The sequence below is a fragment of the Saccopteryx leptura genome, chromosome 5, assembly GCF_036850995.1.
Source record: "Saccopteryx leptura isolate mSacLep1 chromosome 5, mSacLep1_pri_phased_curated, whole genome shotgun sequence".
NCBI lineage: Eukaryota > Metazoa > Chordata > Mammalia > Chiroptera > Emballonuridae > Saccopteryx > Saccopteryx leptura.
Window position 1 is genome coordinate 17,812,088 of NC_089507.1, and position 23,149 is coordinate 17,835,236.

Sequence of the window (23,149 nt, forward strand, 5' to 3'; positions counted from 1 at the left end):
AAATATAAATAAAACGGAAATAATGTAAGTTATTTATTCTTTCTCTGCGGACCAGTACTAAATGGCCCAAGGACTGGTACCGGTCCGTGACCCCGGGGTTGGGGACCACTGCTGTAGAGTACTATTTGGGGGATTCATGCCATTGAATCAAATAATAAATTGATCATCTTAGTTGAGAGACTCAGGTCTTTTGTACAGATTACTTACAGATAATTTCTCCAAGCTTTATAGGTTCTACCTCTCTAAAATAAGAAATGATGATTTTGTTGTATTTATCTGCCAGGCACATTATGACTATCAAGTAAGGTAAATTATGTGAAAATATAATTGTCAAGTAAAACTATGTATAAGTTATTTGTAAATAGTAAAGCACCCTATGTAATATTTTAACTATAACAATTAGTCTCTCTAGTAACCTTTCGCAGGCAGCGTTCAGGATGGATTTCTGTGCAGCCTGTGGTTTGTGGGCCATGTTTTAGGAAGGCAGCAGTGTAGTTAGTGCAGAGGACCGCAGCCCTTGAAATATGTGCCTTGGCATTTTGAGCCGACATACTTGGTAAATGATTGCTTGACCACGGATGTTGTCATTGAGTCATCCCCAACTTTTTGGGGTCTGCTTCTTACTGCTTTCTTCTCTGCTTGGACAGCCGTAATAATGTAGGAATGTTGAATGCCCATCTCTCAGACATCCTGCCCATAGTTCTGGATGCCCCATAGGCCTGGCACAACATCATAGTGTCACGTACGCCTCATTAGGCCTGCTTCTGCTCCAGGGAGCGGAACGATATGCTAACAGTGTGAAAAGGGTAATGTAGTTCCTGAACATAACTTACTACTGGGGAAAAGCAAGCATTGAAGGTCCTATGGCTTGGTGTGTAAAATTGGTACTAATTACCTATATGTAAATATTTGTAGCGGTTTGTTGTTGTTGAGACAGTGCATGGTGATAAAGCATGACAGCTTTTCCATCAGATTGGTCATGTTCATGATGGTGTTGGGAATATTTACACTGTTTTAAAGTTTACAAAAATGAGAATATAGAAACCACTGCTTCTTAGGTATCTGAAGCCTTACAGTGAAAACGCTGACCTGTTGGATGTGAGATGACATGTACTAGAAAGTGGGGTTGACCCTTTTTACTCCCCTCCCATGCTTTTTCTGTATTCAGTAGTTTTAAAATGGTCTTAGAGCTGATCTGTTTTGTGCATTGTGCATTAATTAGATTATGGAACTGTAAATAAGAGTAGTTTCTCATAAAAAAGTTGAAATAACCAGGAAAAATAGTTATCACTGTATGAAACTCTGTTTTTTTATCAGTAGGGTTAAGATTGTGTTATATAACTACAGTATTAGTTGCCTTATAAAGTACAGAAGCAATGTTGTAGATTTAAAAAAATTATTATTATAAACAACTTATTCTGGAACTGCTCTTCTTCTAGATAGAACATACTTGTTTTAAGCTGGTTTGTATAATGGAAACAAGAGTATTTCCCTTTTGGAAAACTGCAGACTCACTAAGATCTTTATTTTGCCAGCATGTTTTTAATAGACTTAATTTTTTTTGGAGCAGTTTTAGGTTCACAGCAAAATTGAGGGAAAGATACGGAGATTTCCAATGTCCCTGCCCCTAAAACATACATAGCCTCCTTTGTCATCAACATCCCCCAGCAGAGTGGTACATTTGTTATAGTTTATAAACTTACATTGACACATTATCATCTCCCCAAGTCCATAGTTTACATTAGAGTTCACTCCTGATGTACATTGTTTAGGTTTGAACAAATGTGTCATATATCTACAAGTATATCCAGAGTAGTTTCTTGCCCTAAAAATCCTCTGGGCTCTACCTATTCATCCCTTTCTCCTCCTTAACTCCTGGCACCCACTGAACTTTTTATTGTCTCCATAATTCCCAGGATACTTTTTTCAAATCATTTAACTTTTGGTTTGAGTGTGAGAAAATTTTTCATGCAAAAACTTCCATAGATTTTTCTGTACAAAGCTCCTGATCCATATAGCAAATGGAGGATACGGAAAGATTGAGGTCCCCAGACATGAAGGAGGGGTTTCAGGAGATGAAGAATGCAGCGGTTCTTTAGAGCAGCGGTTCTCCTTTGTAATCATTTTAATTACACTATACTAAAGAAATATATAGTTGAATACTAATAGGTATAAGATGCTGCTCTGTACTAGTCTTAAAGATGGTTAAGATATAGAAGAGATTATAAGTATTATATCAGATGGATACTGTTGGTGAGAACACAGAGGTGTGAATGAATTTGTCTTAATTGGAGAATAGTTCATAAAAAATGTGAGCGTTGATAAGAGGGATAGGAAATAAAACTGGAAAAGTAGTTGGGGCCTCTTATAAGACCTTGAGTACTAAGCTAACGTTTGAGTATCGATCACCTATATGGGGTGGGGGATTTACTGAATGTTTTGAAAAGGTGAGGCTGGATGTAAACAGTGTAGTAATATTGATCAGAATTGATGGAGACCACAAGAGAAATATGATCAAGCATTAGAATAGGTCCTATAGAAAGATGCTGAAGGGAGGCTCTGTGAAATTGACAAGTGACTGAATTTCCTACGTCTGAATGTAATTAAAGTCTGATGGTTAAATTTTAGGTCATGGTTTTACTTAAGACTGGATTGCTTTAATGTAGGAGCCTGGGAATTTGTTTTTCACTGGATTTGATGAGAGATGAAGTGACTGGTAGGGCTGGTGGGCTGGAACTCTGTGCTCTCTTATTTCTATTGAGGCATAGTGCACTCTCCCTGTCGTGGAGTAACATAGCATACAATGTAACTGCGTCCTGGTGATGTAGATTATTTCAATCCATTGGATTCAGTAAACCTTAGAGTTGGAGATTTTTCTAATCATATGTTCTAAAATAACCACTCATTTAAATGTAGGCACAGATTAAATAATTTAGCTAATGGCTGAGAAACATTCACTGACTGAGCTGTTACTAGTTCCTGGTTTGATTTTTGGGGAGAGACTTAATGCTGGTCTTTTATTTTCTATTTATACCACTCAGCTACCTTTTTAAAAAAAAAATTATTTTTATTTAAGTGACAGGAGGCAAGATAGAGAGGCAAGCTTCTGCATGCACCATGACCAGCATCCACCTGGCAACCCCCCTCTGGGGCTGATGCTCTGCCCATCTGGGGCCCATGCTGGCAACTGAGCTATTTTTAGCACCTGAGGTAAAGGCTCCATGGAACCATCCTCAGTGCACAGGGCCAACACACATGAATCAATCAAGCCATTGCTGCAGGAGGGAGGGGAAGAGAGAGAGAGAGATAGGGGAGAGGGGGAGAAGAAGCAGGTGGTTGCTTCTCCTGTGTGCCCTGACCGAGAATCATCGAACCTGGGCCTTCCATACGTAGGGTCAACGTTCTGCCACAGCCAACCAGCCAGGGCCTCAGCTGCCTTATTAATATTACATGCACTTTGCTTTGTTTGCTTTTAACCCCTCCCCCCCCCCCATTTGTGGGGATTTAAACCAAGAATACAAATCTCTTAGCCTTAAGCCTGGTTGGTTGGATGCTGCTGCCAGTGTTGCTTAATAACAGGTCAGTTCCGAGCCACCTCTTCTTTCCTCCTTTGCTGCCTTCCTGTTCTTGATGCTGCCTGTGTTCTTTGTCTGGGGTCCCTGACTGACCAGGGTGGCCTCTTTGAGAACACGTTTGTTCTCCCTGCACCCCTGCTCAACCACTCTTCTTCCGTTACCTCCGGGACTGCCTTGGTTCAGTAACCCCTGGCTCACTCCAGTGTCTCTCTTGTCTCTCTAGTTTCTTAGTTCTGTCACTTGCACTAAATTCCAGCTGTCTGAGTTTCTAAAGCATTTGGAAGAGAAAATGGAACCACAAAAGAGATGGAGAAAAAGGAAAACTGTCATACAGGCAAGGAGGCCACAAGTTGAAATTTTATACTGAAATATGGACTTGTTTACAAACTTGATGATTTTCTGTAATGCTGGTGGCCAAAGCCACATTGGATTTGGGCAGATGGTAAAGAAACTGCGGAGCTGAAAAGCGTTGGGCCATTCCCATCTAATAGAACCACACAACGCAGACAAGCACACAGGCAAGGAAAACCGCTTCTCAGGCAAATGAGCAGCAAGAATGGCCCCTCACAGTGGCGTGCGAGTGGGGGGGCAGGCAATCCGCAATCTTCTATCCCTCTTGAGCGCAAGCGCCCATAGACATATAGGCTATACAGACATGGTGCTGCCACGCACCCACGCAGCAATCAGGCAAAGTGCTTACAGCTGGTAACCCGGCGAGCAAGCCTAACACAGCTGCCCCACATTTTCATACTGTGATTTATTATTTTAGTGTGTATGTCAAGGCAGTATTACTGTCTTGACTACGGGATTCATTAAATCTGTTCTATCTGTCATCTGTGCCTATTCAAATATCAAGGAAGTGAAATAAATCCATTTCAGCATTTCAAAAATAGTAGTCATAGTTCTGGTAATTTACTTACTGTTTATAATGTGAGTCATTATTTAATTAAATGAATAGTACTAAATTAGTGGGAGTTGCTGCTTCACTATAGTAATATTAAAAAGAATAAAGAACCTGGTTAGCTATAGCTTTCAAAGTTTATTTCATAGGTAAACAGCCGTTCTTTATCCTGGACTTCCTGCGTGATATACATTGTGATGTATACATTTTACGTACAGGATTTAGAAGCATGTCATACAGTGAGGGAGATGATAATCTCCGTTTTATAGATAAGAAGTCTGAGGTCAGGGATTTAGTCATTGAACTCAAGTTCACACAGCTTTCTTCTGCCCTTTCCCTGTACCCTGTGCCTTCTGCTAGAGCTTTTGTTTCTCTCTCCACCTAAACGGTGACCACTCCAAGGCTTCCAAGCTCTACTAGGTGGCAAGACAGTCCCAGATATGTCTAATACAAGGCTCTAAGGAAAAGGAGATACTATTGTCCTCTATTAGATCACTTTAGAAATAAATCTTATGTTCTAGAAATGCTTTAAAAATTAGACTTGACTAGTGTTTGAATTTAAAAGTTTCTCTGAAGTAGCATCATTTATCTTTTTTTAGCATAATTTATCTTGAAGTAAAATTTACTATTTAATTTTTAAATAACTTTGTCAGGCACTTCTGTGATGTTATTCTACTAGTTAATCCTCCCTCAGTTTGTATTTTCAGTTTTTTCTGTCTTACTCCTTTTCTGCCTAAAGACCAATTTTCCGGTCTGGTCTCTAAGAATGACCTGATGTCAGTTTCCATTCTCAAGCTGTCATTCAAGCCACTGCCATATCTTTTCTTTACCACTTGTGTCATTTATATTCCCATTTGTGTTATATGTTAAAATTTGGTTTTCAGTCCAGGCCACCAGTGAATAGTCTTCCACTGGATCTTCAAACCTCAGTTCAGTCATTAGCTTGTTACTTCTTCTGCACCCTTTGTTTTTGTGGCCTATAATGTCTTTATTCTTGTTGACTATGCCTTTATTCTTCTATTGGGGGGAGTTACAGATACAGAGAGAGGCGGGGGACAGATAGGGACACACAGGAAGGGAGAAAGATGAGAAGCATCAGTTCTTTGTTGTGGTACCCTAGTTGTTCATTGATTGCTTTTTCATGTGTGCCTTGACCAAGGTGGCTACAGCAGAGGGAGTGACCCCTTGCCCAAGCCAGCGACCTTGGGCTTCAAGCCAGTGATCTTTAGGCTCAAGCCAGCGACCCTACACTCAAGCCAGTGACTTCAGGGTCTCGAACCTGGGTCCTCTGCACCCCAGTCCTACGCTCTATCCACTGCGCCACTGCCTGGTCAGGCAACCATGCCTTTATTCTTGATTAGCAAGACATTATCTTTATCTCTTAAATGTTCCATCTTTTCTTTGCTACCTACTCCTCCAGTTTTAAATACTGTGGTTTGTACTCTGTCCTCATATATTTTTGACTTGATACCTGTATCGTCAGCTCAGATGTTTAGATCCATATTTTTAAAGCTCCTACTGGTTTTTTCTGTATGCCCAGGAAACTTGGTTCTTCTAAATCAATTTGTTTCCACCACCTAGACCTGTTATATCATCCTTTAAAATAGGCTTGATATCTGTTATTAGTGCTATTGTCCATCTAGCTGCTACAGGTAAAGATGAACTCAAGTATTTTTTTCATTTCCTCCTACTCTTGTACAATATTTTCTTAGTTTGTTGATGACCAAATCTTTTCTTTCTACTTCCAGGTTTCTTGTCTTCTATGTTCTGGGCTCTCCGTGCTTGCTGCCATTGCTTTATTCTCCAGACCGACTTCATTTCATGGTTGGACTACTGTCACAGCCTTAACTTCTTCGTCCCCTCCCCCCTCCTTCCTTGGTGGCTGCCTTCTTTAATTTATGGCTGTTGTTTTGTTAGTATACACTTGTTTGTACTTGGGGGTTAGACGGGCTACTTGGTAACCTAGTTTTGTTGTAAACAGTGTCTAGATTTTGATTTTTCTGTCTGGTTGCCCTTTCATGTGGGAGAGAACTAGGCTGCTGACACAGCCATCCTAAACTCCCATCTGAGTTTTTAAAAAGTCATTTGCTAAATGCATGTTAATTGTAAACAACATCAATATAAAGTGAATAGTAGTTTTTTTCCACATACTAAATGCAAGCCCCCAGATATAAACACTTTATTTACAGTGGGGTCATTATTCTTCCAAACTCAAAATTAATTCATGCCCACATTTGTTATACATTAAGAGAGGAAAAGTCATGGTTATTATTTTTATAAGAGATTCTTTAAAAATCTAAACTTTTTATTAGCACACATTTAAAGAATAGACTATGGGTACTTTGAAAACTACATGTATTTTATTTCTCCTGATAACAAAAGTAACAAAATAGAAAAAGGCAAGAAAGTCTTAATCCTACCAAATTAAATATAACATTTTAATGTACATTTATCCTTTCAAATTTTTCTTTTAAAAAAATGTTTATTGGCCTTGTCTCTTTGGCTCAGTGGTAGAGCATGGGCCTGGCATGTGGATGTCCCGGGTTCGATCTCCTTTCAGGGCACACAGGAGAAGCAACCTCTGCTTCTCTTCCCTTCCCTGTCTCCCTTCCCTGTCTCTTCCTCTCTCACAGCCAGTGACTTGATTGGTTCGAGCATTGGCTCCAGATGGGGGGTGCCAGGTGGATCCTGCTCCGGGCACATGCAGGAGTCTGTCTCACTATATTCCCTGGTCTCACTTAAAAAAATTTTTTTTTCCTTATTCCTAGAAAGTAGCAGAAAAATAGATTTAAAAGGCTCAGAGTAAATGTAGAGCACAAGAGCGCGAGTAGTGGAGTCGCATTGCTTCTGTCCTGAGATGGTCTTTATTTAGAGCTCGATGTGCAGCATTCTCCCATACTTCTGGAGAACGCATTTCCAGGCGTGTGATTTTTAGAAAATTCTTTGTTCTTTTGTCTGTCCTTCCTTCACATGAATTGCATCATACCAGTTAAACAGCATAGTCGTCTTCAGCTGCTTGGGAACTACACTATTTCTAGTGTAGTTTTGGAAGTCAGTAGGTGCAACTCCGCCCTGTTCTTAATGGCTGCTTTGAGGAAGTCAACTTTCTCATTTTTGACATTACTGCCCCAAACATCTGTGCACATGTGGAGGTAATGAAAACTGGATATTTTTAATCACTTTTTTTAATCTGTTAATTGGCTATTTATATTTTTCTTGTGAACTGTGTCTTTTTTCCTATTCATTTTTCAGATTAAATATGTCTTTCTCATTTTGTGTGGGAACTTTTTATTTTCTAGGTAATACTTTTTATTAATTTTATAGAAAATAGTTTCTCCTAGCTTTTAACCATTCAGTTTTATTTATTGTCTTAACAGGAGTTGAAAGTTTTTATGTAGTCAAATTTATAGTTTTCCCTTTGGCTTTATATTTTACTTATCATTCTCATCTTAAGATTATGAAAGCATTCTTGTGTTTTTCTTGAATATGTTCTTTTACAACCTAAAGGGATTTATCCCTTTGACCCTTCTGGGAGGAATTTTTTTTTTCTGTTTATTATGTGATATTTGCTCTAACCTTTTCCAAATATATGACCAAGTGTACAGCATTTGTTCCCATACGCTCGGCTTTTTTGTCTCCTTCCTGTTGATGTAGAGCTGTGGTTCTCAAAGTGAGGGCCTTGCACCAGCGGCAATGGGATAATCTGCACACTTGGTAGAAATGCAATCATTTCTCTCCTCCCCAACTTCCTGTATCAGAAGTTCTGGAGGTGGGGTCCAGCAGCCTGCTTCACCAGGTGATTCTGAGGCATGCCGATTGCAAATCGTTTGAGAATTCCCCTTTGCAAGGAGGCCTGTACTTGTGCACTAGATCTCATTTCTTCCAAGCTACTCCAGGACATTGGACCAGCCAGCTAGCTTTCCCTCTTTCTGGTTCAGTTCTTACCTTTGTTTTGAAGTACAGACATACTGTTATTTCTCCTCTGGATTCCACACCCCTCTCCATGCCCTATTTCTCTTTTCCACTTTGCAATAAGTTTCCTGTGAAGAGTTCTTACTCCAATTACTGTCACTCCATTCTCTCTAAACCTTCTTCAGTCAGGTTTTTGTCTGTACCGTTCCAACAAACTCCTCTCAACTCTCAAGGTTACCAGTTCCCTCCGCAATAGTGAATGAAGCAGGCAGGTTTCTTTTTCAGATGTTATCTGACTTGATCAGTACCATTTGAAATCCTGGATCTTGCCCCCCACCCCTTAATGTTTATTTTATTGATTTTAGGGAGAGGAGGAGGGAGAAAGAGAGAGACAGAGAGGGAGGAACATTAATATGTTCCTGTATGTGCCTTGACCGGGAATCGAACCAGTAACCTCTGTGCTTTGGCGTGATGCTCTAACGAACCAAGCTATCCAGCCAGGGCTGATCATCCCCTTTTTGTTCAAACATTTTCTTCACTCGTCTTCTAGGACAGTGGTCCCCAACCTTTTTTGGGCCATGGACTGGTTTAATGTCAGAAAATATTTTCACGGACCGGCCTTTAGGGTGGGATGGATAAATGCACAAAATAAAATTATGTGACTGGCATAAAAACTGGTATTTTTAAAATATAATTGTTGAACTTACGAGACAAGCGTCAAGAGTGAGTCTTAGACGGATGTAACAGGGAATCTGGTCATTTTTTAAAAATAAAACATCGTTCAGACTTAAATATAAATAAAACGAAAATAATGTAAGTTATTTATTTTTTCTCTGCAGACCGGTACCGGTCCGTGGCCCGGGGGTTGGGGACCACTTTGCTAGGATACTACACTCCTTCCTGGCTTTCCACCTCACTTGCTCCTTTTCTTGTCCTTCTTTCTAGTACTTCTCATTTTATCATATTTTTCTGCTTTTTAATTCCACATTCTGTGCTCCTTCCCTGTTTTATTTTTCTCACTTGCGCCTATCAACTTTTAACAGTATGCTTTATTTGCCTTTTTGTCTTTCCCCCACTAGAACATAGCGCCTGGTATGTAGTAGGTACTCATTATTTGTTGAATGAATGAAATGTTCTTATCTGTTCTTTTCTCACTAATTTGAAATCCTACTTTTACTACACTATATTATCTTTGCAAAGTTATATGAGCCCCCTTGTATTAACACAGACTCATCTAATGTGTTTTACATATAATCTGTTATCTGAATGTGGTGTTTAGTAGTTCTGGGTCTGTTGTTGCATTTAGCGTTTGCCATGTCTGGTGAGGAGGGTAGTGTTATTCTTTTTTACAGAAACTTAACCGAGTTTCCCTGCTAGTTGGTGGGAGAGTTGGAATTCAAACTCATATCTCTGGATTGTAATTCAACTACCATGAACAACATCTCGTGTTGTGTAATCTAGTGAGTAATATTGCTACTGGGCTTTCCTGCTCTTCCCCTGTCCACCCCCCAGTTTCGGGGTTAACCCTTAGTCACCCATCAACACAGGATTGGCTGTACCACCACCCAGAATGGTACCTTTCCTCAGTCCAGGCAGAATATAGATCTGAGTCAGGAGGGTCAAGTTGCGAAGGAAGTTGGTTTGTGTGGGATTTTTTTTAAATTGACTTTATTTTTTAGAACAGTTTTATTTGGGGTTTTGTGCTTGCATTTCATTATACAGCTTTGGAAGAAAGGTTGTAGAAAGAATACAGGCTGGTGGTCATGGTACAGATTCTGTTCCCACTAATTTGGTGATATCTCTGCTTCACCTTTTTTCAGCATAAAAGATTCCTCTTTTATCTAGGTATTAAGTTAAACATAATACTTACTGTATGTATCATAGGGCTTAGGAATTAGTTCTCGTACCATATAAAGGAAAGGTATTACTCTCCAGAATGACTTGATTCTTATGTTTCTGGTATTCCAGATATTCATTTTTTCTATTATACTGGTGTACTTTTAATTCTGTTTTATGTAAAAGTGTTATATAAATGTCATTTAAAGTTTTTGCTGTCAAATTTTGTTTTTCTAACTAAGACAGCAGCTGTGGATGTGGCTTAAACACTGATGAGCATCTACAATGATGAGCCTTTTGGAGCAATGAAAGGCTGCTTACAAATGGTTACCACAGTTGCAGTGAATAATGTGTTTGTTATTTGTGTAACCCTAAGCGTGAATGTGTTTCGAGGGGGGTGATTTAGGATATTACAAACTGAGAGAGTGTTTCTATGCTGGTAATCTTTGGAGCAGTCATTTTGTTACTGCTTTTTTTTTTTATGACTTTGTGACGGAATTTGGAGTGTTTTGCTTTACTGTTTTGATCATTCTTTAGTATTCGGATATGTGTAAAGGTAAATTGCAATTTTAAGATGTTATAGACATGTTTTCTATCCTCAAAAAGGTTTGCTCTCAGCAACTACAGTGTGTAGTAATGCTTGTGATGACGCCTTATGTGGACTGTGTAAAGCTATAAATGTTGGGTTGTTTGGAACTAAATATTTTCTATTTAGTATGATTAGCTCATATATATAAATAGTATAGGCATATTGGACATACTAATTTTTATTTCAGAAGTATATGGTTTTAATATGCTATTGAGCAGATCCAAATAGTTAACTATAAATTATTAAAAGTAGTTTTACACATATTAAAGACCACACCTGAGCCCTGGCCAGTTGGCTAAGCAGTAGAGCATCGGCCCGGTGTGTGGAAGTCCCAGGTTTGATTCCTGGTCAAGGCACACAGGAGAAGCACCCATCTGCTTCTCCACCCTTCCTCCTCTCTTTTTCTCTCTGTCTTTCCCTCCCGCAGCCAAGGCTCTACTGGAGCAGAGGTGGCCCGGGTGCTGAGGATTGCTTCATGGCCTCTGCCTCAGGTGCTAGAATGGCTCCAGTTTCAATGGAGCAACATCCCAGATGGGCAGAGCAACACCCCTGGTGGGCATGCTGGGTGGATCCCAGTCGGGTGCATGAGGGAGTCTGTCTGACTGCCTCCCCGCTCCTCACTTTGGAAAAATACAAAAAAAAAAAAGACCACACCTGGATATGAGCTACAAGAAATTAGGGAGCTGTGGTAGGTTTGTTCTGAATCAAAAAATCTAGATGATAAATTTCTCAAAAGAATTCTAGAAAATGTTTATTTCCAAGAGAAATAAAGTTGGTGGGGTAAGAAGATCAATAGTTGAAACAGATGAGGATCCGTGACCAAAACCTATCCACCTGTGTGTATGTGGCATTATGGTCAGTATTTCTGATGGTCTTAGAATATATACTTTTACCCTGGCCAGACAGCTTGGTTGGTTAGAGCATTGTTCCAAAGCACAGAGGTTGTTGGTTTGATCTCCAGTCTGGGCACGTTATGGGAGCAGCTCGATGTTCCTGTCTCTCTCTTTCTCTCTCTCGCTCACTCCTCCCTTCCCTCTCTCACTAAAATGAATAAATAAAACTTAAAAAAAAAATACATATATATATATATTTTCAGATCTCTGAACTATTTATGTACTTACATTATCATAATAGATTCACTTTATTTGTAAAGGTAGTGCATAACATGCTTCCTGATCATAAATTGTTAAACACTGGAGATATTAAAAATACAGATTAAATACACTGTTAAAATTAACTTTTTTTTTTTTTTTTTTTTTTAAGATTTTACCCATTGATTTTATAGAGATCTGAGAAGGGGTGGGGAACAAGAAGTACCAGCTCATCATTACTTCACTTTAGTTGTTCATTGGCTGGTTGTCCCCATGCCTTGACCAGGCAAGTCCAGGGTCCTGAACCTGTGACCTCAGCATTCCCGGTCGACATTTCATCCACTGTGCCACCACTGGTCAGGCCAAATTAACTTTTTTTGTTGTTAAATTTGACTCATTCTTTCTAGTGGTTGAAAGAATTTAAACTTTGACAGTCGCATCTGTTTCATTGTGCAGGACATGTTTTCAGGAGGATTTTATACCCATTAAAAATAACAATTTTTGTGAACTTAGTATACCTTTAGATATAAAAGCATTCCCAGTGAGTTACTTCTAATTTATAATCAAGTTTTAGCAGAGCAGATGTAGACTACCCATGGGATAATAAGCCAAAAAATATTAAGGGGTTAGAGAACCCTTTGTATAACATTTAACTTTAATTTCTGGGCCAGTATATATGAATAATTAAGTATTGAGATCATTAAAATTTTTTCTCTTGGTATTTCATAGTTGTCACCAATAGCTATTAAATCACTAGGGAAGTAGAAATATTATTTCCATCTAAAAGATGGCTTTTCTAGCACTGCTTTTGAACAGTGCCTACTGAGGTTCAGATTTATGTTGGATCATTTCCTGATCACACCAACTTGGTATACTTTTGAAAGACCACATCTGGTAATAGAATATGATGTAGATATTAAAATGACTTAGTGAACTTCAGAACTTCCAAAAGTCGGAAGTGTAATACATAGCTCGTGCTCCTGGGAAGGTAGTGTGTTAGTGTGAGAAGAGTCACGTAGGAGTGAATACTGATGCTTTAGCTGCCCTCTCAAGGATTCCTTCGCTCCCTCTTCCACTTTTTGACATCATTAGCTCTGATATCAGTGTGCTGTTTTCATTTCTGCTTTAGTCAGATGTCCTGTCTAGCCAGTGCATTGGCAGGTGTTTGTTAGGATTAAGGATATGTTATTATTGTATAAAAGGAAAATTTGCAGAGAATATAGTGTGGAGGGGCTACAGTTACAAATCACTTAATTAAAAAAAAGTAGAGAGCGAGGGGAAGGAACAGAGAAGTGGGGAGGAGAGAGATGGAAAAGCATCAACTTGTAGTTGCCCATGCGCTAGCCAGCAACCTTGGGGTTTCAAACTAGGGACCTCCGTGTCCTGGCAGGATGCTCTACCACTGCGCCACTACCGGCCAGGCCAAAATCACATCTTTTTCACCTCTAATGTGGAAACTTGACTTATTAATAGGATTATCTTTTCCTTTTTTAATATCTGTTTTCCTTTTCCTGTTGAAGATATATAATGTGCACACACATGTTGGGGATACACACATATAATTATGCCCCTGAAATTTCAAAAGCATTGTCAACTATTAAGAGTCTAAAAACTTTGCATTTGTAGGCTATATTTATTCTGTAGCAAGAAATGTTTTCTGAAGTCATTTTTTAATGACATCCGAAAGAAACTGAGCCACATTTTGGAGATGCGTGGAAGAAAACAGGTTGTATTTTGGAAAGTAACCCGGGACTTGATTTCTTTAATACTATAACTGGTTGGGGCAAGTTGTTAAGAGTGATCAGGCCATGGTGGATATATCTTGACTTAGATCTACTAAAAATGATCGAGAAGGGAAGAGATTCTGGTGCCGAACACATTTTGGGGTGGGGCGATGGTGCCATGTGTGGAGCTGAGCTGGCACTGAGAGATGGCACAGAGGAGTGTTGTGTGGTGTTGGGGAGAAGCTTCTGGTGTGAGCATGTCGAGTTTGAGGCCCTGTGAGAGGGCTAGCTGAAGAGCCACTGGCCAGTGTGCATATATATTATGTCGTGACTCCTGGAGTCCAGGAGAGAGGTCAAGGCTGGAACTATTATACATCCTGAAGTCTTTTAGATGGTAATGAAACTTTGGGAGTGGGCCAGATGTCCTGGGGAGAGTTGGAGTTAAGCAGAGACAAGCCGCTGGTGAGCATCAGCATTTAAAGAATGGGTAGAGGTGTAGAAACCAGTAAAAGAAAACTAATCACAAAAGAGGTGAGACAGAAACCTAGAGAGTGTAGTTACAAAAGTGAAGAGAGTACTTTCCAGATGGAGGGAAACTGCTTAGCTGTGTCGGATGCCGCGAAGAGGACAAATGAGGTAGCTCCAGGTGCTCACCAGATTTAGGACCTGAAGACCTTGCAGAGCTGTTGCAGTGGGCTGGCGGGGGCTACCCTGTGGTTTGTCGTGGGCTGAGGGAGCGGAGCCAGGCGTGCTGCGGTGCTGCCTTTCGGTGGGCTCGACTTGTTTCGACGCTGATTGGAAAGGCAAGACCGAGTAAAGAGAGAAGGGAATGACACTGAAATCACCTGCTATTGTTGCCTTATCTAGAACACTGCAGACTCTCCAGTATTAATGGAAAGTCTACGTGAAAGGGGCTTTGTTGGGAGGAGGATACATATTCAGTAGTGCTGTGACTGTGAGCACATACAGGAATTCAATTTAACTTTTCAGAGAGTTTTCACAATGACTGTCTTATTTTAATGAGGGAAAACATTCTGTATTGTTTTTCTCCTAGAGAGGCGATGTTTTTGCTCTGATTCTTAAGGAAGATGTTGAGAGGAATACGGGAAGGGGGGATGCATTCGTGGCAACACTAGAATCTATGTAAACACAATAAATTAAATCAATAAAAAAAATTTGCTTGGTGTCTTTAGTGATTAACTGAGGTGGTAGATTTCGGTAGTTCCTGTGAAGCCAGGGAAGGTTGCCTGTGTTTGGTGTGTGTGTGTGTGTTTGTGTATATGTGCGCGTGCGCGTGTGCATGTGGTCTTTATACATACACTGCAAGAGCTGTGTGGCACACTTGTGTTTGTTTAGTTTTTACACTATATCATGGTCCCTCAACTTGTGATTGCTCACCCATATGAGTAGAAAGTTAATATGTGCCCCAGTATATGTGATTGCATGTTAATTATGATGAAGTGCTGTACTTTACTAATATACACTTTGAAATATATACAGAAATTTGAAATGGTAAAAAATATATTGTGATAAAAATGAGGTAAAGTTTTAAAGATACTTTTAATAGAATGGTAGAAATCCTTTTTATCTTCACGAGTATTTTTTTTTTTAGTGAGAGTTTTAAATATCACTTTGTTATTTTTAAAATTGTGATAAAGTATTATACATAGTACACTTCATTATTTTTAAAAATCTTTGCTAAGGCTTTGTGATGGAGTCATCCAAAGGGTTAGTTTCAAGTTCACTTTATTTCTATATAGATCAAGTGATTTTCATAGCTGGAAGGCCATTGTTTAAATGCCAGGCTTATCTTAAGTGTTTTTAATTTTACAAAAATAACTGCTAGGTAGCATACTCTAGGAAGTTCCTTGTCTTCACAGGAAAGGTAATCAGTTTTGGGATGTAAGAAAAATGAGTAGCTCATCAAGTTTCAAAACCTTTCTAAGTGTTTTGCACCAGATAAAGAGCAAACATTTGTGCAGTACAAGAGAATTTTGTGGTTACTCCCTATCTCTGAAGATGCATTGTTTCATAAAACTAACTATCCATAACATCTGGTAGTACTTTGTGCCAGTCCGTGGTCACTTTCTTTGCTTGTAATGAAAGATGAAATGAGTGAGTTTCTTGTGTGATAGATCTCAGTAAACTTTTTATAGAGATCTTGTTTTATTTTGGTTAAAGCAGATAATGTTGTCACTGATTTTACTTTATTAAAAAAGTCAACGACACTTTATCCTGAAAATAACCTGGCCTTTTGTTCAGTGCTCTATTCCTTGCACCGAGCAGACAGAGGTCCTGTCATGTAGAAGGCAGGCAGTAAATGTTCAACTGTCGAATGAATTTACAGTTGACAGTGTTTTCCTGTAGACATTTTCTTAGAAGTTTTTGTATTTCATTAACAAGCTAGCAAACATTATAAACTGAGGCATATTAGAAAAACCATCTGTACTGCTTACCAACTTTATGACAAATTTCCCAAACTATATACTTTTATCTAAGAGTAGTTCTCCCTTCCCTCCAACCCATGATCTTCAACAATGTTTTCTGGACATATTTATACAGTAATTCATTTAGTGGCAGAAAAATACATTTTGGTGTATGTTCATGTTATTCCCAAGCCATAATTCAGCTCTTTCTACCATGACAAGAAAAACAAGTCTTTCCTCATGGTATGTTTGTTTTTTATTTACTTATTTTTATTGATTGATTTCAGTGAGAGAGGAGGGGAAGAGAGAGAACGACAGGGACATTAGCTGTTCTGTATGTGCCCTGATGGGGAATCGAACCAGTGACTTCACCTCTGTGCTTCCAGGTGATACTCTAACCAACTGAGCTATCAGGTCAGGGCTGTGTGTTCTTAATCTTAAACTATTTTGTAAGAAACTGTTAAAGAGGCACTTAAACATATGTAATTAAATTCAGTGAAGTTTTTCCAAGTATTGAATTGAAAAAAAAAAAGACTTTAAATCTTGCCAGACAGAAGAAACTCACTACATATAAAAATCTTATACTTAAATTATCTGATTGTGAATGCTTTCCACTGTGATTTGCTAATATTTCAAGGCAAAATTTACATGTAAGGTGAGGTTATTGTTAATAGTAGATGTAAATCCATATTTTAAATAGTTATCTTGGTACCTGACCAGTGGTGGCACAGTAGATAGGGCGTTGAGCTGGAATCCTGAGGTCCCCAGGTTTGAAACGTCGAGGTCACTGGCTTGAGCCTGGGCTCACCAGCTTGAGCGTGGGGTCGCTGGCTTGAGTGTGAGATCATAGTCATGACCCCATGGCTTGAGTCCAGAAGTCTCACTTGAGGTCACTGGCTTGAGTCCGAAGGCCGCTGGCTTTAAGCCCAACGTCGCTGGCTTGAGCAAGGGATCAATGGCTCAGCTTGAGGGCTTCAAGGAATAACTCAAGTGATGGAAGGAGTTGATGCTTCTCATCTCTCTCCCTTCCTGTCTCTTTTTGTCTCTTGCTTAAAAGTGAAAAGTTATCTTGGTTATTTCTATCTTTTTGACTGTCTTGTTATAGTCATTTTTAATTAGTTAATTGTTATTTTTACTTGGTAAAGAGGGAATACTAGGAGAAAGAGGTACCCCAGTGCTATTCATTTACTTAGTGTGCTCAAGTTCTTAGTATTTCTTCCAATAGCTTTTTTATTGCAGAAATCATCTTAAGATCTTCACCTGTTTTCTGAGGACTTAGGTCATTAAACTAAGTAATTTACAATAATATTGAAACAAGTCAGTCAATGAAAGCAGCATTGTCAACACTTTCACCCTTTGGAATACCTTCTTTTCCCTCAGGTTGGGATTATATGACATTGACTGAGACCTAGTGATGCATTCTGATATGTGAGTAACAAATATGTTCCAGACACTGGGATATACAAGTGAACAAAAGAGACACACACGCACGCAAAATCTCTGCAAGTGTATAGAGATTACAATTTAGTGAGAGATAAAAACCAAGTAAGATATTTATTTGAGTTAAGGTCTTTAGAGGAAAAGAAAGTTGGGAATAGGATAGGGAATGCCAGGAAGAGGCTGCAGCAAGATAAAGTGCTCATGGGAGATCTCACTGACATGGTGACATTTGAGCAAAGGACCTGCAGGATGAAGCTGAGAATGTGAGGCATGTGTGCATGTGGGGGAAGAATATTCCAGCAGGAAGCCACAGCAAATGTAAAGGCCCTGCGGCAGAGGGTGCCTGGTTAGATACGGTGTATGAAGTAAAGATAGTCAAAGATGTCTCCATGAGTCTTGGCCTGAACAGTGGTAATTACAGGGTTGCCCTCGTTTGATACAGGAAACTGGTTTGGGGCTGAGGCTGGGAGATGAGGATGTATGCAGAAGAGAAATGTGCTTGGATTGCTTCTCGAGTTGCATGGGGACAACTGAGCCATGGCTGTGGGACGGGAAGAGAGGGGGGGGAGGGGAGTGGGAGGGGTGGAGAAGCAGATGGTCGCTTCTCCTGTGTGCCCTTATTGGGAATCGGACCCGGGACTCCCACATGCCGGGCCAACGCTCTGCCACTGAGACAACTGGCCAGGGCCTGCACACTGTTTACTAATAAATGTTCTTATTTGCAGTTGTCATAATTTACAATATTCTTCAGAGTATGACATAACGTATACTACTGCCAAGAAACATTGTTGAACAAGTTTAACATTTTAAAATAATTTTTACATTCTTACCAATTTTATTTAATATAAAATATTTGCAAGAAGGCAGGATTTTGTTCTGGACATCAAATATAGATCAAAAGGATCATATACACAAAATGTAAATAGTATTTGTATTTTCATTATTTGACAAAGATTTACAAAGGAAACTATCAGATAATGGGAATATGCAAAGCTATAATTGTATTTAGACTCATGCTGTAAAAGATACAAAGAGGATTATTTCCGTAGGTTACAATAGAGATGAACATTTTTCTATTTAAACACCATTAAAAGTTTTAAACTTTTCTACTTTTGCCTGTGACTTGTGGTTTTTGAGGTTTATTCTCTCTTTCAACTCAAAGCTTTCATTTAACCAAGTAAGTTGAAATGGAACTCCATTTAAAACTTTTTATTGATCTTCATATTTAATTTGATACTGCCTGTTGACATTTTTATTGGGAAGTTAAACACATCCCATCTGTGAACCGTCTGGTATTGTGCACTGAACCATTTTCAACAAACTCTATTTTGGAGTCATTTCTTGAGAACCTATTATAGCCAAGAACTTTGAACACCTTAAGTTTTTATAAAAGATGAGTTAAGACAGTTTGGTCCTGGATAGTTTGTGTCTCAGTGGGGAAATCCAGCTATATTTAAAATTAACTGTAATGTGAGGAAGAACACAAAGGCTCCTATAATAGAGATATTTCTCAAAGGAACGTTGAGGTACAAAGGAATGATGGATGCAGACAAGATTTCATGAAGGATTACTTACACTTGGCTAGAGAAAGGTGAGTTCTGAAAATCTGGAGGCAGGAGGCTTTGTCAGGAATACCTGAGTATTGACTCTGTCCTCGGCCCTTCCCAATCAGGATGAGGTTCTTGTGGTTCTTGTTGGAGACAGGTAAGTTTATTCAATAACCAGCAGTGCCCAGTGTTTGTAAACATTCCTTTCAATGGAAGAAAACAGTCAGTAGAAAGGTAAGCCTGAGTAAGAATGTGGGTTTCTCAACTCGGCTAGAGCTGAGTCTGAAGAGTGTGGTACTGACAGCTGTGAGTTGCCGTAAGGAGCTCGGGCCAAGATCAGTCTGTGCCAAGATAGGCTGCACGCACTTCTGCTCTGCGTAGCCACCTCCATTCACTTACATTCTGGCTAAATCGACTAGGAAGTAGATCAAGCCAAATAGGTCAGGAGTGAGATTGTCTGTCTCGTCTATCTGTAATCTTTTCCTGCCTGTTTGTAATCACCTGAAATTTTACACAATTAATACAGGAATATATTCCTGTATCTTTATTATGATCGTTTTAGAAAACCCCAGTTCTCCCTTTCCAGAGGTAACCACTGTTAAAAATTTGGTATATATTCTTCCAGACAATTTTTCGTGTATTTAAATATACCTAAAAGTACATAAATGTAGTTTGGATTTTTTTCAGGACAGATGAATTCATATTATTGATTTTGCATATTATGTATTATCTTTACTTTTGAAATTTAATACTTCTTGAATTCTTTTTTTTAGCATATATTTAGGATTACATCCCTCTTTAAATTCATGATATAGGTGTAGCAGAACTTACTTCCGTGAGTTCCCATTTGGCACGCAACTAGATGTAGTTCTCTTTTAGGAACATCTTTGTGCAGGAGCACTTTCGTAGGACATGTGCTAGAATTGTAATTGCTGGATGCAAGGATATGCACATTTATAGTTTGATAGATGCTGCCAAATGTTCTCCAAAAGCTTGTATGAACCTATATTCGTATGTATAGCAATGTGAGAGTTAGTGAATAGATTTCAGTAGGAAATCATTGAGGCAGGAGAGCCTAGCAGATCTGGAGAGGAAAGAGGAAGTAGAGTCTGGAAAGCAAGAGCAGCTTGTGACGAGTTCAGAAAGGTAGGTTGGACCAGATAACAAAATATATTTTTAACGTATTGTTCAGAACTTTAAACTTGAATAAACAATGGATGCTTTTCGAAAGGTTTTACACAGAAGCTTTAAGATCAATAATGGAAGGCTGGTTTTTTGAGAATGGGAGATTGGCTGTGAGACTGTTATTGTGAGGAAGAAATCAGATGCAAGCAGTGATACAGAGATAAAATCTGTCAGACTTAGTAGCTTAAAATGAGAAGGGAAATGACTGAATGTTGTTGCTATTTAGTGGATAGGTGGTGCCTTTTTTTAGATTTTATTTATTGAATTTTAGAGAGAGATGAGAGAGAGAAAGAAGGGAGGGGGGGAGTAAGAAGCTTCAACTTGTAGTAGTTGCTTCCTGTCTGTGCCTTGACCAGGCAAGCCCAGGGTTTCGAACCAGCAACGCCTGCATTCTAGGCCTTTATCCACTGTGCCACCACAGGCCAGGCAGGTGATGTCTTTTATGAAGACAAAAATAGAATGAGAAATAGGTTTAGGGTAAAATAAGGAAAAAAGTTATTAAAATATATGACGAAGATGAGTTACTATCCATTGTTGATATATTTCCATGTTTTTTTACTGTAGTGTAAAATTTACCATTTTAACCACTTTTGATTTTATATCTTTGTTTTTTAATTACAGTTGACATTAAGTATTGTATTAGTTTCAGGTACACAGCATACTGGTTAGACATTTATACACCTTACAGAGTGATCCCCTTGGTAAGTCCAGTACCCACCTGGCACTGTACATAGATAGTACAGTATTACTGACTATATTCCCTGTGCTGTACTTTACATCCCATGACTGTTTTATAACTGCCAGTTTCATTGGAACCACTTTAACTGTGCAGTTCAGTGGTGTTAAGTACACTCACATTGTTGTACAACTGTCACCACTGTCCATCTGCAGAACTTCTGTCTTCCTAAACTGAAACTCTGAGCCCATTAAACAATAACTCTCCATTGCCCCTGGCCCCAAACCCTTGGTGACCACTACTCTGCTTTCTGTCTCAGAGTTGGACTGCTCTAGCTACCTCATACCGGGGAGTCATACAGTATTTGTTATTTTGTGACTGGCTTATTTCACTTAGCATGTCTTCAGGGTTCATTCACAGTATACATAGCATGTGTCAGAAATGTCTTCTTTTTCAAGGTAGAACAGTATTCCATTGTATGCATATATAAAAAATTTTTTAATCCATTCATTTGGTGATGGATGGACACTTGAAATGCTTTTTATTTGTTTTTTTGGGGAGGTGATTCTTGTGTTGTTTTAGTTACTGGAGAATGAATACAATAAAATTGAATTTCTAAAACAATGTTGCCACAAAGATGATTACAGAAGATCATTACTTTGTACATCTCAAAAATACAGAGGGTCCTCGGGTTAGGACACGGTTCGTTCCATTCCTATAACAGTGATGTAATCTGAATTTTGGTGTAAGTTGAAACAGCCTAGCCCAAGTCACTTACCTATCCTAACACAGTTGTAAAAATCATAATCCAGAACATAAAAACACAACTAAGCCACAGAAAAAGGAAAAGAACATAAATATACTGTACTGTACACTGTACTGCGTATTCCCCCGCCACGCACAACCAAACTAGTGTGCCCGTGGAGTCTGTAAGTGTGACGCTAATGATGTAAGCCGAAACAGTCACATCTCATATTTTAAAGTTTTTATGGGAGTGAGCATTGTAAAATTGAAACATGTTGAGACTGTACTAACCTGAGGACCCCCTGCATAGCTTTTGGAAAAATGGCTTAAACTTATTTGTGGTAGGATAGGCCAAGTATTACACTGCTCACAGAAATTAGGGACATGCAGACACTCCAGTACTTTCAGCTTTTTGTATAGTGCATTTTCAGCAATGAAATAAAAGTTGGTTTTGCATCTCATTTGCACAATTGAACAAATTTCTTTGACTTGTTTGCTTTTCTGATATTCTTAATAAAAAAGAATCAAGTGCTTTTTTATCAATTCATATTCACTTTGAAACATCCCCTAATATTTGTGAGCAGTATATTCTAGTATTATCATAATGGTTAATGGTACAGTATAAAGTGAACTGGACTTAGAAAACCTGGAGTTATTAATATAATCAAAATTGTGTACATTTTGAAGTGCCCCAAACAAAGAAGGTGTTGTAATTCATGTTCCAGTCTGGTGACTCAACAGTTGTTTTGAGAGACTGTGAATGATTAGATAGATGAAATACAAAGCTCCTGCTTCTGATGAAATAAGTGCTATAGGGGTGTCATAAAATAGGGATGGTTGAGTTGCCATCAAATAGGTGTTACCTGTTGATTGTGAAACTTTCCAAAATCTTGATTACTCTGAGGCAGCAATTTTATAATTTAAGGTAGAAAGAGGCTAGCTAGGTGAGAATAAGTGTATAAAGTGGTTTCTTTCTCTTTTTGTTCCTTACTCTCTAGAAGGTACATACTCATTTTCCAAGTCCTCTGCAGTTCACTTCTTTTTAGCAGAGTTGTAATTTGTAGGCCTGCAGCCTGAAATTGTGACTTTTTATACATTTCAACACAGTTCCACCTCAGGAAAATGTGTTGTTTTGGAACTCATTAACATACAGTTTTCCTTCATGTGCCTTTCCTATTAAAACATATAATTTTAATTATTGTTTAATTAAAATATGCACAGATTGCTGCATATCAAGCTTTCATAATAGTTGGCATTGCAAAATTTTAAAGCATGAAGAGAATACAAAATATAGAGGGAGAATGGTAATAGAAAAACAACAGGTCGAAGGAGTTTCCTGGAGACACAACTATGTAGTTCTTTCTAGGATGGGTCAAGTTATAGGATAGTTCTTTTACTTAATTCCTTTCAACCTCATTGTAAAAGATGTTAATAGAGGGTAGTTGGTTTTTAAATGAGATGCTTAACACGTGGAAAGCATTTCATAAATGTTTTCTGTTAAAT

At 38.7% G+C, this 23,149-nt stretch overlaps 1 protein-coding gene across 5 annotated transcripts in view; it reads left to right on the plus strand.

The window, feature by feature from the left end:
* RBPJ (recombination signal binding protein for immunoglobulin kappa J region) overlaps positions 1 to 23,149 on the plus strand; it is a 212,844-nt gene that overhangs the window by 120,037 nt on the left and 69,658 nt on the right. The window lies entirely within an intron of this gene.